Source organism: Aricia agestis, chromosome 20 (genome assembly GCF_905147365.1).
Source record: "Aricia agestis chromosome 20, ilAriAges1.1, whole genome shotgun sequence".
Taxonomy (NCBI): domain Eukaryota; kingdom Metazoa; phylum Arthropoda; class Insecta; order Lepidoptera; family Lycaenidae; genus Aricia; species Aricia agestis.
In genome coordinates, this window is record NC_056425.1 from 8,936,270 (window position 1) to 8,947,829 (window position 11,560).

Sequence of the window (11,560 nt, forward strand, 5' to 3'; positions counted from 1 at the left end):
TACAACATCTGGTGAGATTGGCTTTATTATTAGAACACAAATATTGCAAACAACTTGTCTACCAACAAAATGTCTCGTAGACTTATTACGAGAGTATTTTTTCTCCAAACAATTTTGAGATTAAAATTCAATCAAGAATAAAAAAAACTTTTTTTTTTAATAGAAGGGCTTTTTCCATACATCATACATGGCATGCTAGCTAGCCCCATCGTAAGTCGTAACTTATGAGTGATGACTATAAATCATTAATACATAAAAAATATATATATATCTTGCGAAAACCGTAAGTTTCAGTAGCTTAATATTATGTGCTAACTGTTAACAAATTATAAATTACTAATTCAGAATAAAAACAAATAAACACCTAATTTGTGAAATATACTGTAATATTATGTTATGTTAAAGCATATTATATGTTAAAACATAACATAATATTACAGTATATTATTGTAACAAAAAAACACAATAGTAGTAGCACCTTAATATACTTTAAAAAGGAGTTAAAGTGTTCACAAAGTGAAATTACAAGGTTTGCTCTCAAACGCGCAATCTCTTTGTTTAAAATGCCCCATTATCTACCGCTTGGAATGGCTGCGCCGGCAAATATAACACCAGCCGCTTTCTTCATTCTCGTACACTCCTTTAAGGATTTTTTGGATGAAGCAGAACGCCGCCATCTTGTAAAGTTTCACTTGAGAGTCAGCTGTTTCACAGTCATGTCTTCTGTCAATGTCATTAAAGCATAATGTATGAGCTGTCATAATTTTCAAACATATTACTTGTTATGATAACGTAGCTCTCTATAGAATGCTCCTGCTTACCCTACTGTACACATAATATCTATGGACGCTTCACTTATTTTTTATTAATAAAGTGTAAAATACCTCTATGTAATACACTAATATTTAAAATGAAGTGTAAATTTTAAAAAGGCGCGAATAACTTAATGTTACATCCATTAAACGTCTAGGCAATTCATAAAATGGCCAAACAATGAGGTAAAGTTCTAATTGGGCAATAAGCCCCAGATGTGCGATAGGGCGGCGGGCAGGACGGCAGGGCGGCAGGGCGGCAGGGCGCCGGTATGGAAATCTCAGAGCACCGTGCGCGGTGCGCGCAACCTTCGGCTTATACTTTCTGTTTGACTTGTGTTAATTAATTGTTTGGCGCCCCTGACGTTATGCGTACATGCTTTGGGTAATTTGTTGGTCCTGGTAGAATAATGAATTTTAAATAAAATATTATTATAAAGGTAGCAAGCCTGCAAGATGTAGCTTTTCTAGGGGTAGAAAGTTGTAAAGTTTTCAAGAGGTATATAATATAACCTAAAAATGCACAGTTTTCTAGGAATAACTGCCAGCTAGATCGTTTTCATTTATCGAATTGCAGCTACGAGTTTAAGTTTATGGATAAACTTGCATCCATTTGCGACAAAAACAGTAAAAATACAAGATTTAAGTTAAGTTTAATACCTACATAAAATTTCTCGAATAATTCTCATCTTCAAGAAAATAATGCTGAAAATATACTTACAAAATAGAGAGAAAACTTCCGGAAATACCGGATTTTCACTTAAAAATATTGCTTGAGAATACACGTCTGTAGAATAAAAGTTAAAGCAGGGTAGTGCAACAGTTGGCTTACGATGTAGGGTTGCTTACTTTAAAACTTTTCACTGCGGGGTCAATTCACATTGCAACGTCACGAGAGGATTTTTTCAATGCGCTATTCAAATTTGAAACAGGCAGCCCAACGCGAGTGGCAACTCTGTTAATTCAATGTGTTTCTTTTTGTGCAGAAATTAATATTATTATTATTATAAGCCTAAACTGCTGGAGAAAACCTTCCCTATAGACTATCGCTGGCCAGCCTGGCTATATAACTGCAGCTCATCACGCCATGTTTTTTTTGGCCGGCCTCGGCGTCGGTCTTCGGATGCCCACTTTGTAAAGATCCTTCCTCGGTCTCATGCATGTTTGTGTACATTTTCTTCAATGTCAATCGAATCGTATTGCATCTGTGCATTGCAATGTAAATTGATCCAAAGAGTTAAGGACTCTTGAATTTCAAGTTGTCGACAGCCCTAGTGGTAAACCGCAGCTTCTACAAATAAAATGTTTGAAAGTATTCAACAGGTGGCTCCTTTCAGATGTAATTGGCGTTTGAGCGTTTCGGTGCACCATGAAAAGGCTCTTTCAGAGTTTATCAAAGACTTAAGCGTTGTGCTTTATATTAGCGTTTTGTAGATTTTATGAAATCTTTTGGGAAATCAACTTCATAATTTTATTGAATCTTTTAACTGAGTTTTTGTTCGGCGTGTAACAAAACGAAGTGATAATATTTTGCGGTATGCAGGTGTTCCTTGTAAAGAGTTCACTGTGAAAGTGGCAGCGCTGAAAGACTAGCTTTTTAAATTATTCATGCAGTGGGTACTATGATTTGAAACTGATTTTCAGGGCGAGCGAAGCGAGCCTTTGTGAGGGCTTGCGTCGTTTTTCTGCGTGGTAATAATCATTAAGGCAGTTTTTTTTATATTTTAAAAGTAACTAAACCCTGTCTGGTTATATCACATCTACATATAAATAAAAATTACTATATTAAATCACAAATCAATAGGCGTAATAGTTTTTCCGCAAAGTGTACCACACTACGCTCAGGTTGTGGGATATACTAGGGCTCGCTTCGCTCGCCCTGAAAATTAGTTTTAAATTACAGTACCCACTATGAATAATTTAAAAAGCTAGTCTTTTAGCGCTGCTACTTTCACAGTAAACTCTATATACACCGCAAAATATTATAGTTCTTCGTTTTGTTACACGCCGAATCTAAACCCAGTTAAAAGCTCGGCTTTTAGGTAGTTCCTAAGTAAAATATAATATGATTAGTCCAAAAGTCTTACGTTATATACTTATAAACGCAAGCTCTCTTAATAACGCTTAGGCTTTAAACACATAATTTGAACTTAATGTCTTTCATCGAAGCTAAGTGTTCTCATCATATATAAGCTAAAAGCTAGTACTAGCTTATCTCGGTCTAGAAACAGCATTCGCAACGGCTTTAAGCTCCGGTCAGATGATTTGAGCTAAAAGCTTGGCAAGCTGCGTCAATCAACACATAAGCCGGAAAGGTTGCGAACACCTGACGTAAATGTTAACATAATATGGGTACGTTTTGCCTATATTATATTAGGATCACAAAATCAGTTCCGAAAATCAAATATCATAACATCAGAAAATCATTCGGACGATGATTTTGTTAATTTCACTATCAAATTCCGAAATAAAAAATATATGAAAACAGCATAGCTTTTTTATTTCGAATTTTGGTAAGAAAATGACCCAATGCGTATAATAAAATAAAAACACTTGGGGTATTTCAAACCCACGACATGGACTTTATTAAAAAATATCGTTTTATGGAATTATGATACATTGAATCTAAGAAAAGAATATATTTTTACACCGGAAAAATCTTCGGCCAATAGCGTACCCAATAGCATTATAACTTGTTTGTCAAATACCGCACGTGAAGTTTAACCCTCAATAGACTGACGGGACAAGTTAAATCTTATCCCGGGACAAACTTGTCCCGTGCGTGACACTAACTTGAAACTTCAACTTTTGATTCTATAACGTTCGGCGGTGACAATAAAATATTTTGGTTCCATTTTATAGTGGAGAGGTCTTACTAATATATAAAAACTAGATGACGCCCGCAACTCCGTTGCGCCAAAACTAGTTTATCGCGCGGGAACCGTACATTTTTCCGGGATAGAAAGTATCCTATGTCCTTTCCCGGGTCTCAAAGTATCTCCATGCCAAATTTCAGCAAAATCGGTTCAGCGATTTGAGCGTGAAGAGGTAACAGACAGACAGACAGACAGACGGACAGACACACTTTCGCATTTATAATATTAGTATGGATGTAAAAATGCCTGTCTATTTGTCTGTCATCTTTTCAAGCTTGAACCGCTGAAACGATTTAAATGAAACTTTGTATGTATTGTAATTTAAAAAGCTATAAATTTGTATGGAGATGTGCCTGCAAGATAAACGAATGTTGAAAGTCGAAAAGTTGCAGGCACCATATAATAATAATTATTATATAAGTACTTGTAAGTGTTACCTCTTAAGAGGATACAACAGGGGCTAGAGAAATGAAAAAAAAGTACGTGTAATATCTATAGCTGTCTCCCTTACCTCAAGCCTATACCGCAGAACGCGATAGAGACAACTGCAGAAAATCCAGAAAATCAACGATTCGTTGTCCGCTGATTCCTTCTCCAAAACTTAACCGATTTAAGCATTTTTTTCATTAAAGATTAAAAAAAGGCTTGAGCTGTGTTCCTATGTTTTGCTTTTTTTGTATAATCTAGCCAAATCTGTTTTCTGGGTGTTTGAACACAGCGGAAAATCTGGCCATTTTTTTGGGTTTTTGAACGTTCATATCTTATTTAATAATTAAATTATGAAAAAAAAAGAAAACATAGGGACATTGTATTAGTGGCCGTAGATATTCAGGAAAAAAATTATAACTCTACTAGCATTATCCAGGGAGGAAACAGGGGACAACGTTTGTATGGAAAAAAGGGCGGTGTGGAATCCTCTTAATGCCAAAACATCTGAACCAATTTTTATGACATTTTGTATGGATACACTTTGAGATTTTTTGAAATTACAGTTTTACCTGTTTACTAGGTCCTATACCTAGTAGATAAAATAGTGTTTATACCCGAATAATGTACGGTTCCTGGGCAACGAACGAGTATCGTAGCATATCTGGGCCTGTAGACAAGTGGCAAAATGTATGCGATTTGACATAAGTCATCGCTTCGCTAGCGAATACTAATGTCAAATCCATACATTTTGTAGCGCTAGCATTTTGCCACTTGTCTACGGGGGCTGGCAACATATAGTATAGCTGCATATTTCGTAATATTTCAAGTGTACAGTCGTCTAACTTCGTCTGCTACACGTCACTCGACGAATATCCACCTATTTCGGTTATCATTGAAATCCTAACACGCAAATACGAGTGAATGACCGACCCGGTGGTAAATGGGTTAGATGTCCAGGGAATAGCTTCGTTTACATACACACACATCCACTTATGTGTGATCACTTATACCTTTGAATATTAAGGCTATTAAAACTATTAATTAATGCGAAAGTAATAAGAAAGACAATAATCACACTAATATTATAAATGCGAAAGTGTGTCTGTCTGAATGTTCTGCAGTCTTCACGTCCAAACCGCTGAACCGGTTCTGCTGAATGGTATGGAGATATTTGAGTCCCAGGAAAGGACCTTAGGATACTTTTTATTCCGGAAGAATGTACGGTTCCCGCACAATAAACGAATTTTGACGCAACGGAGTTACAGGCGTCATCTAGTAATAATAAAAATTCAAAAGTGTGTCTGTCTGTCTGTTACCTCTTCAGTCTTCACTTCAATAATTAGAATGTCATTAGGTTATAAAAATAACAAAAAATATTTGTTCCTATATCGCATCTACTTCCTTATTTCTTTTTCTAGATCGATAAGAAGTAAGAACTTTTTATTAAAAGAACTACCTAAGATGCAGCGAGCGGTATTTAAGCGGAATTGATGAGTAAAGGCGGTAAAGCGGTAAGGCGGACTCAATCCAGGTGCACCAAGGTGCCATAAAAGGGACATTAAACCTCCGGTAAGATGGTGGTGGAGAGCAAAGTAGACTTATTTAAAAAATGGTGTAGGAAAAATCAACAGACATTAATTTTTAAACTACCTCAAATGTTTGCCACCGAATGTTAGCTGTAACTCCCATTGATTATTAGGAGCATTCTTCTTTTCCTCTTCGAAAAATTCATAAAAGTTGTTAAGTTCCAATTTTAAAATTTATTTTAAAAGTAACAGTTGCTTTGTTTGCTTGCCAAAGCCCAAAACAGACCCTACAAGTAGTTCTGTTATGTCTATTCTGTTACAAGCTTGTTTCAAGTCATTACCATGCCATCATTAGCCCGAGCTGTTATTACAGGCCAATAACAATACCCTCCGTTTGCATAATATTGAGCAAGTTTCTCGAATATTCGGTAAGTTGACGCCGTAATCTGCGATCGAGCGGAAGGAAAATAGCGATATTGTTGTAAAGGTAGGACTATATTAAGATATGATTTTAGTCCCTAAGCCCGTGATGATCAGGCAGTTGACCACAAATACATGCTAATGACAACAATAATCTTATCTCTTATAAAATTCTCGTGTCACAATGTTAGTCACCGTACTCCTCCAAAACGGTTTTACTGATTTTAACCAAATTTTATATGCATATTCAGTGGGTCTGAGAATCGGCTACTGGGTACTTATTATATTGATAAGTGCATTTGTTGAATAAATAATAGTAAATTATTACAACTCGAGACTGACAGCGACCATTGTTTGTGGGACGGGATAGCGATGGACGTTGTCATGGTAACATACTTAATAAGTCACTTCAATAGAATAATATGAGTGAAATACTTGATTTATATTATGGCAAAGCAACGTTTGCCGGGACAGCTAGTATTATTATAAATTAGATATCGCCCGCAGCTTCGATATTATGCCTAAATTAGTTTATCGCGCGGGGACCGTAGGTTTTTCTGTGATAAAAATATCCTATGTCCATTCCCGCGGCTCAAAATATCTCCATTTTTTTTTTTGTTTTTTTTTATAAAGAAGGCAGGTCACTGTAGCCCTCTGCCCTGACGTCACTGCGACCCATAAGGATCTATTGTGACTCCTTCGCACTAGAGTATCATCCCCAACCCAATACTGCTCATAAATTGAAAATGTAACTAGATAGTGCATTCAGGGGCGGTTATCGATCAGCACAAGTGGGGCACTAGGGCCAGGTGTCCCCCGATCCCTCAGGTGTCCCCCACATGTCCCCTAGCTGTCCCGGCTGTCCCCTAGGCAAACAGGCCCAGGGCTCGTCCATATTGCCAGAACGGAAGCGCAATTTTATAAGCTAGGGATTTGTGTCAATATTTTACTAGGACAGCGGGGAAGTTGCAACTTACGAGACATATTTTCGGATACATTTCCTTATAAACATGGACGACATTTTCTTGTTACGGTGTATTCATGTTGATAAAAATCGATACTGGACGAGTGACGACAAAAACGAATGTATGTTTTGTGCCAATACGAATAAAAATATAATATACTATTTCGATATCATATAATAATTAAAACATAATATAGTATACCGAATTTACTGTTTTAATTCATCACGATTCAACATGGTATGTTATTTGATCTAGTCCCGTGGTTAGTAAACAGAAAAATAGTATTCTTGTAGAATACTATATCGTGTAGTTTTTGCTGACAACATCCAAACCATGTCGAAACAGTAGTAATTTTGCAATAAAACTAAGATACAATAAATCATAGAAATAATAATTAAAACTTATTTATCGGGATTTAACACGACTTATTTTAGTAGTAATTGCTACTACATACGTTTTTAAGTCCCGATAAATAAGTTTTAATAATCGACATAATCAATATAATCTAGATAATCATATACAAAGATTTAGAAAAAAATATACTAACATATTACATATATTTACCATAAAAACACCATAAGAAAGCAATCAGGAAAAATGGTGTGATCATAGACGAAGTTCTGGAGAAGTTCGAGCTGTGTTTGCGTAGCTTCCGCGATATACTAAAACAATCATATTATGAAAACAAACCTCAACTTTATATTCCTCTCGTGTGATAACAGGGTTTCGTATAATCTACTTTAAACATTTAAATAGTTTTAAAGCCTATGGACTAAAAAGGAATTAAAAACTCTTTATATATTTTGCATATTATTAAAAATGAGAATTTAACATCATTTATTAGTAACGAGCTTTTGCCCGCGGCTTCGCTCGCATTAAGAAGTATTATTATATACAAACTTTCATACCCTATTTGAACCCCTTGGGGTTGGAATTTATAAAAATCCTTTCTTAGCGGATGCCTACGTCATAACATCTACCTGCATGCCAAATTTCAGCCCGATCCGTCCAGTGGTTTGGGCTGTGCGTTGATAGATCACTCAGTCATGTCAATCAGTTAGTCACCTTTGAGTTTTATATTTATAGAAGATATCCGTTATTAGTAATAGGAGATATAAGGAAAGGCAGTCTTATTGCTTTCAACGTCTTATTTCCTTCAAGCAATTTTATGTTATTTAGTGATCACTGAAATGATTTTATGTTTTTCAAGTTGTCTTCAATAAAATTAACCCCTTTCTACATGAGTTAGCTATAAAATCCCAAATACAATAATTGAGCCATAGCTTTATATACTTTTCACTCAACCCAAAAATGTGTCTTTCTATTGCTCAAAATATTTTCTATTATTCAGAGACCCAAGAATTCAGCTCAGTCCTAGAAAGAGGAAACCATAAAACGCTTACCTCGCATTAAAAATAAGTCGTCTTTTGTAATAAAGACAAATCTCTCTCTCCTCTTACATGTGTTGTTTACGTATTTACGCGGAGCTCGAATTTCGAAGCAGCTTAATTAAATATGTTAAGGGGTGTTATTTAAGACAAAGAATTAAGGGTCTGCGCCCCGGGGCAACCCCGCCGCTGGCTACGCGCCTGCATGTTACGTAATTATGTTTTAATGTTCAAAATACTATGTATTATGAAAAACGTTTGTTTGTGTGAGGGATGTTGTAGTTTGTTTTGAAATGTTTGTGAACATAAATTGTGCCTGTAATCCTTTATTTTTTTTTTTACTTTTTAAAGATATTATGTTGCTTACCCCTCAAAATATCCAGCCTTCAAGTTTAGTACTTAGCTCTCTATACTTCAGATTGCTAGGAGGGAGTTTTAGTCACTACTCACCGCTGTTGAGTGTTGGTGTCATTTAGTATAAAATCGAATTAGTAACCAATGTTTGCCACTAAGCTAGTAGTTGTAATTTCATTTAAAAATGTACACTGTAGTACCTCACGGTAAGAAGGGCCAGAAATCCGCACTCAGTACTCTCTCTTCTTAGGCATATCCGGTATTATACAAAACAATTTTATGTATATATAATACTTATAGAAACAAACACATTTAATATTTCGACTTTCATAGAAAACTGAAGAACTTCACAACAAAATCCGCGTATACAATCAAGATTAAAAGCGCATTCAATTAAAAGTCTTAATTGAGTCGCACAAACAAAGCGCCTCTAAACAGTTTACTAATAAGCTCGTTTAATTTTAATTCCGTCTCGTAATCCTCAAACTTTACGACGCACTGCACCTTCAAATTAAAGTTAAGGGAACATTCGAATCTTTGATCGCCTCGCGCAGCCGAAAGTTAACCCCAAACCGCTCGCTTCTTAAATTATTCTCCAAAAGATTTTCTAATTCTCCCGTCTCGGGGCCTTTTCGGCCCCGAGCGAGGCACACGTTCCGTATCTTGTAAGCCTCCATTCGCAGCCTTTTACCGCAACGACTCGGAAGAGGCGCGCGAAAAACGTCTCTAATACCCATTAATAGGAGTCAACGGCGAAGTAAATCAGTACACGATAATGTGTAATTCGTCCCGCGTGCGTCCTTTGGGTAATGTTACGTAATAAGGGGAGTCGTGATTCTCGTCAAAGGTAAGAAAATTGAGGACAGTGATAATTTCTGGAGGATAAATAGGAATTATGCCACTTCGGATTAAGATAACTTTCGCTTCATTTGTTATTACGAGTTACACTTTATTCGTAAGAATTTTTCTATATTTATTGCGAAAAGTAAGCAATATTTTTTTCTAATTCTTTACGAATTTAATTTGTAAAAAGTTCATCATAATATAGTCTAGATTCTAAATTTTACAAAATATACGTTCAAAAAAACAACATTCTTTAAAAGGGGAGAATTTTGTTTGTGTGGGTAAAACCTCCTAGTTCACTTAGCTTCTCGGTTCAAAATCGCCCCCTAATTTGTACCAACATCTTTATCATTTCAACAGGGAAACAAAGGACTTAAAAAATGCACACTTTAATTATATTATACGAGCGTTATTTAATTCATTTAAGACGTCCGAGTCCCTCTCGTGACCTAATTTTGAGGAATCTTATTTTGTTCACTTAATTTGCCTCATTCGCGTTTACTTTGCGAATGAGAAATTTTTTCGCCACGTAAAATTTCAACGCAATTTTTTTTTCGGCGGAAAGCAAACAGCTTTTAATTCTGCGGAAAAAATTTAATTGAGGAACAATTTCTGCGACACTCGCCTCTATAAACATTTATCGCCGGCGTACTCTAACTTCACTTTTACAGTTTTACGTCGGAAAAATTTACGCGGGACGTCGCTGCGGTCTTTATTGCAGGGGAAGAATGTACGGCCCTCTCCCGTAATTGAATGTAATTTCGTTAGCTTCTTTCGTGTGCCGCTGTAAAATAAAATTTTACGTCTTATTTATTGTCGCGAGCAATAATACCTGAGATTCACGTGGAGCGATAAATATGATGGCGGCATAAAACCCAAAAATCTAAATTAAACACACATTTCGATTGATAGCTTCTGTTGTTACAAAATTATAGAATTTTCTGGGCCCTCCGAACAGTAAATTAATTTTACTAGAGATCGCCCAATGGTTGAAATTCGACCTTAGTTTCTACGGCATTAGGACTACTACCTTTATTTTGTAAAACAATATTCACTTTATTATATTTTTTCAACTCTTGTCTCTGGGATTTAGCTGATCTCAGACTGGCCGTGTAAGCACTGTCTAATAGTATCTAAGATTCAGTAAAAAAAACTATAATCCATTTTCCATTTGTCACCTTGTTGTCAACAGACTTCAACCATTAATAAAAGAGTATAATTCGTATGTATAGGTTTGTCACTCAAAAATCTGTCATTTTCTTGAGTGTGCTTATTGTAGTGTGTGTAATGTTTTATTTGTTAAAAAAATGTATGATAATAGCATAATTTCAAAATAATATTGCTCGATGCACTCCTTCACCATATAAACTATAACTGCAAAATTTCATGCACTTGCGTTTCCCCATTTTTCGTAAAAAGGGTTACAAAGTTTTTGGCTCACGTATTAATATATAGATATTACTCCTTTAATGATCTGTCGATCAAAGAGCACGTTTACGCGATATTGAAAATAAATAATGTGGAATTTACACGTCCGAGGGCGCTGAAAATATTTAATTAATTTGGTCGTGCCTCGGTAAAGCAAACAGGCGATGGCACCGCGCGCACCGGAGGGTTAATATGCACTTCAAAGGATTTTTTTGATATTTAACACCGTTTAATGTGATACATGATAATTAACTGGCAATTATTTACATTTGATTGATATTGAAATATGAATCAATGAAATGTAACTAATTTCAAAATTATATTTTAACGGTCAACGAATACGAAAATATTTCGGTACTACTGTTGTTAACAACGTTTTATACTAATGTAAAGAAATACACTAAAACATTATAAGCTATAGATGATACCCGCAATTCCGTTGCGCAAAAATTCATTTTTTTCACGTCCTGTAACAAAAAGGATCCTGTCCTTTTCCGGGCGGGGTTCAATGTGTCTCTA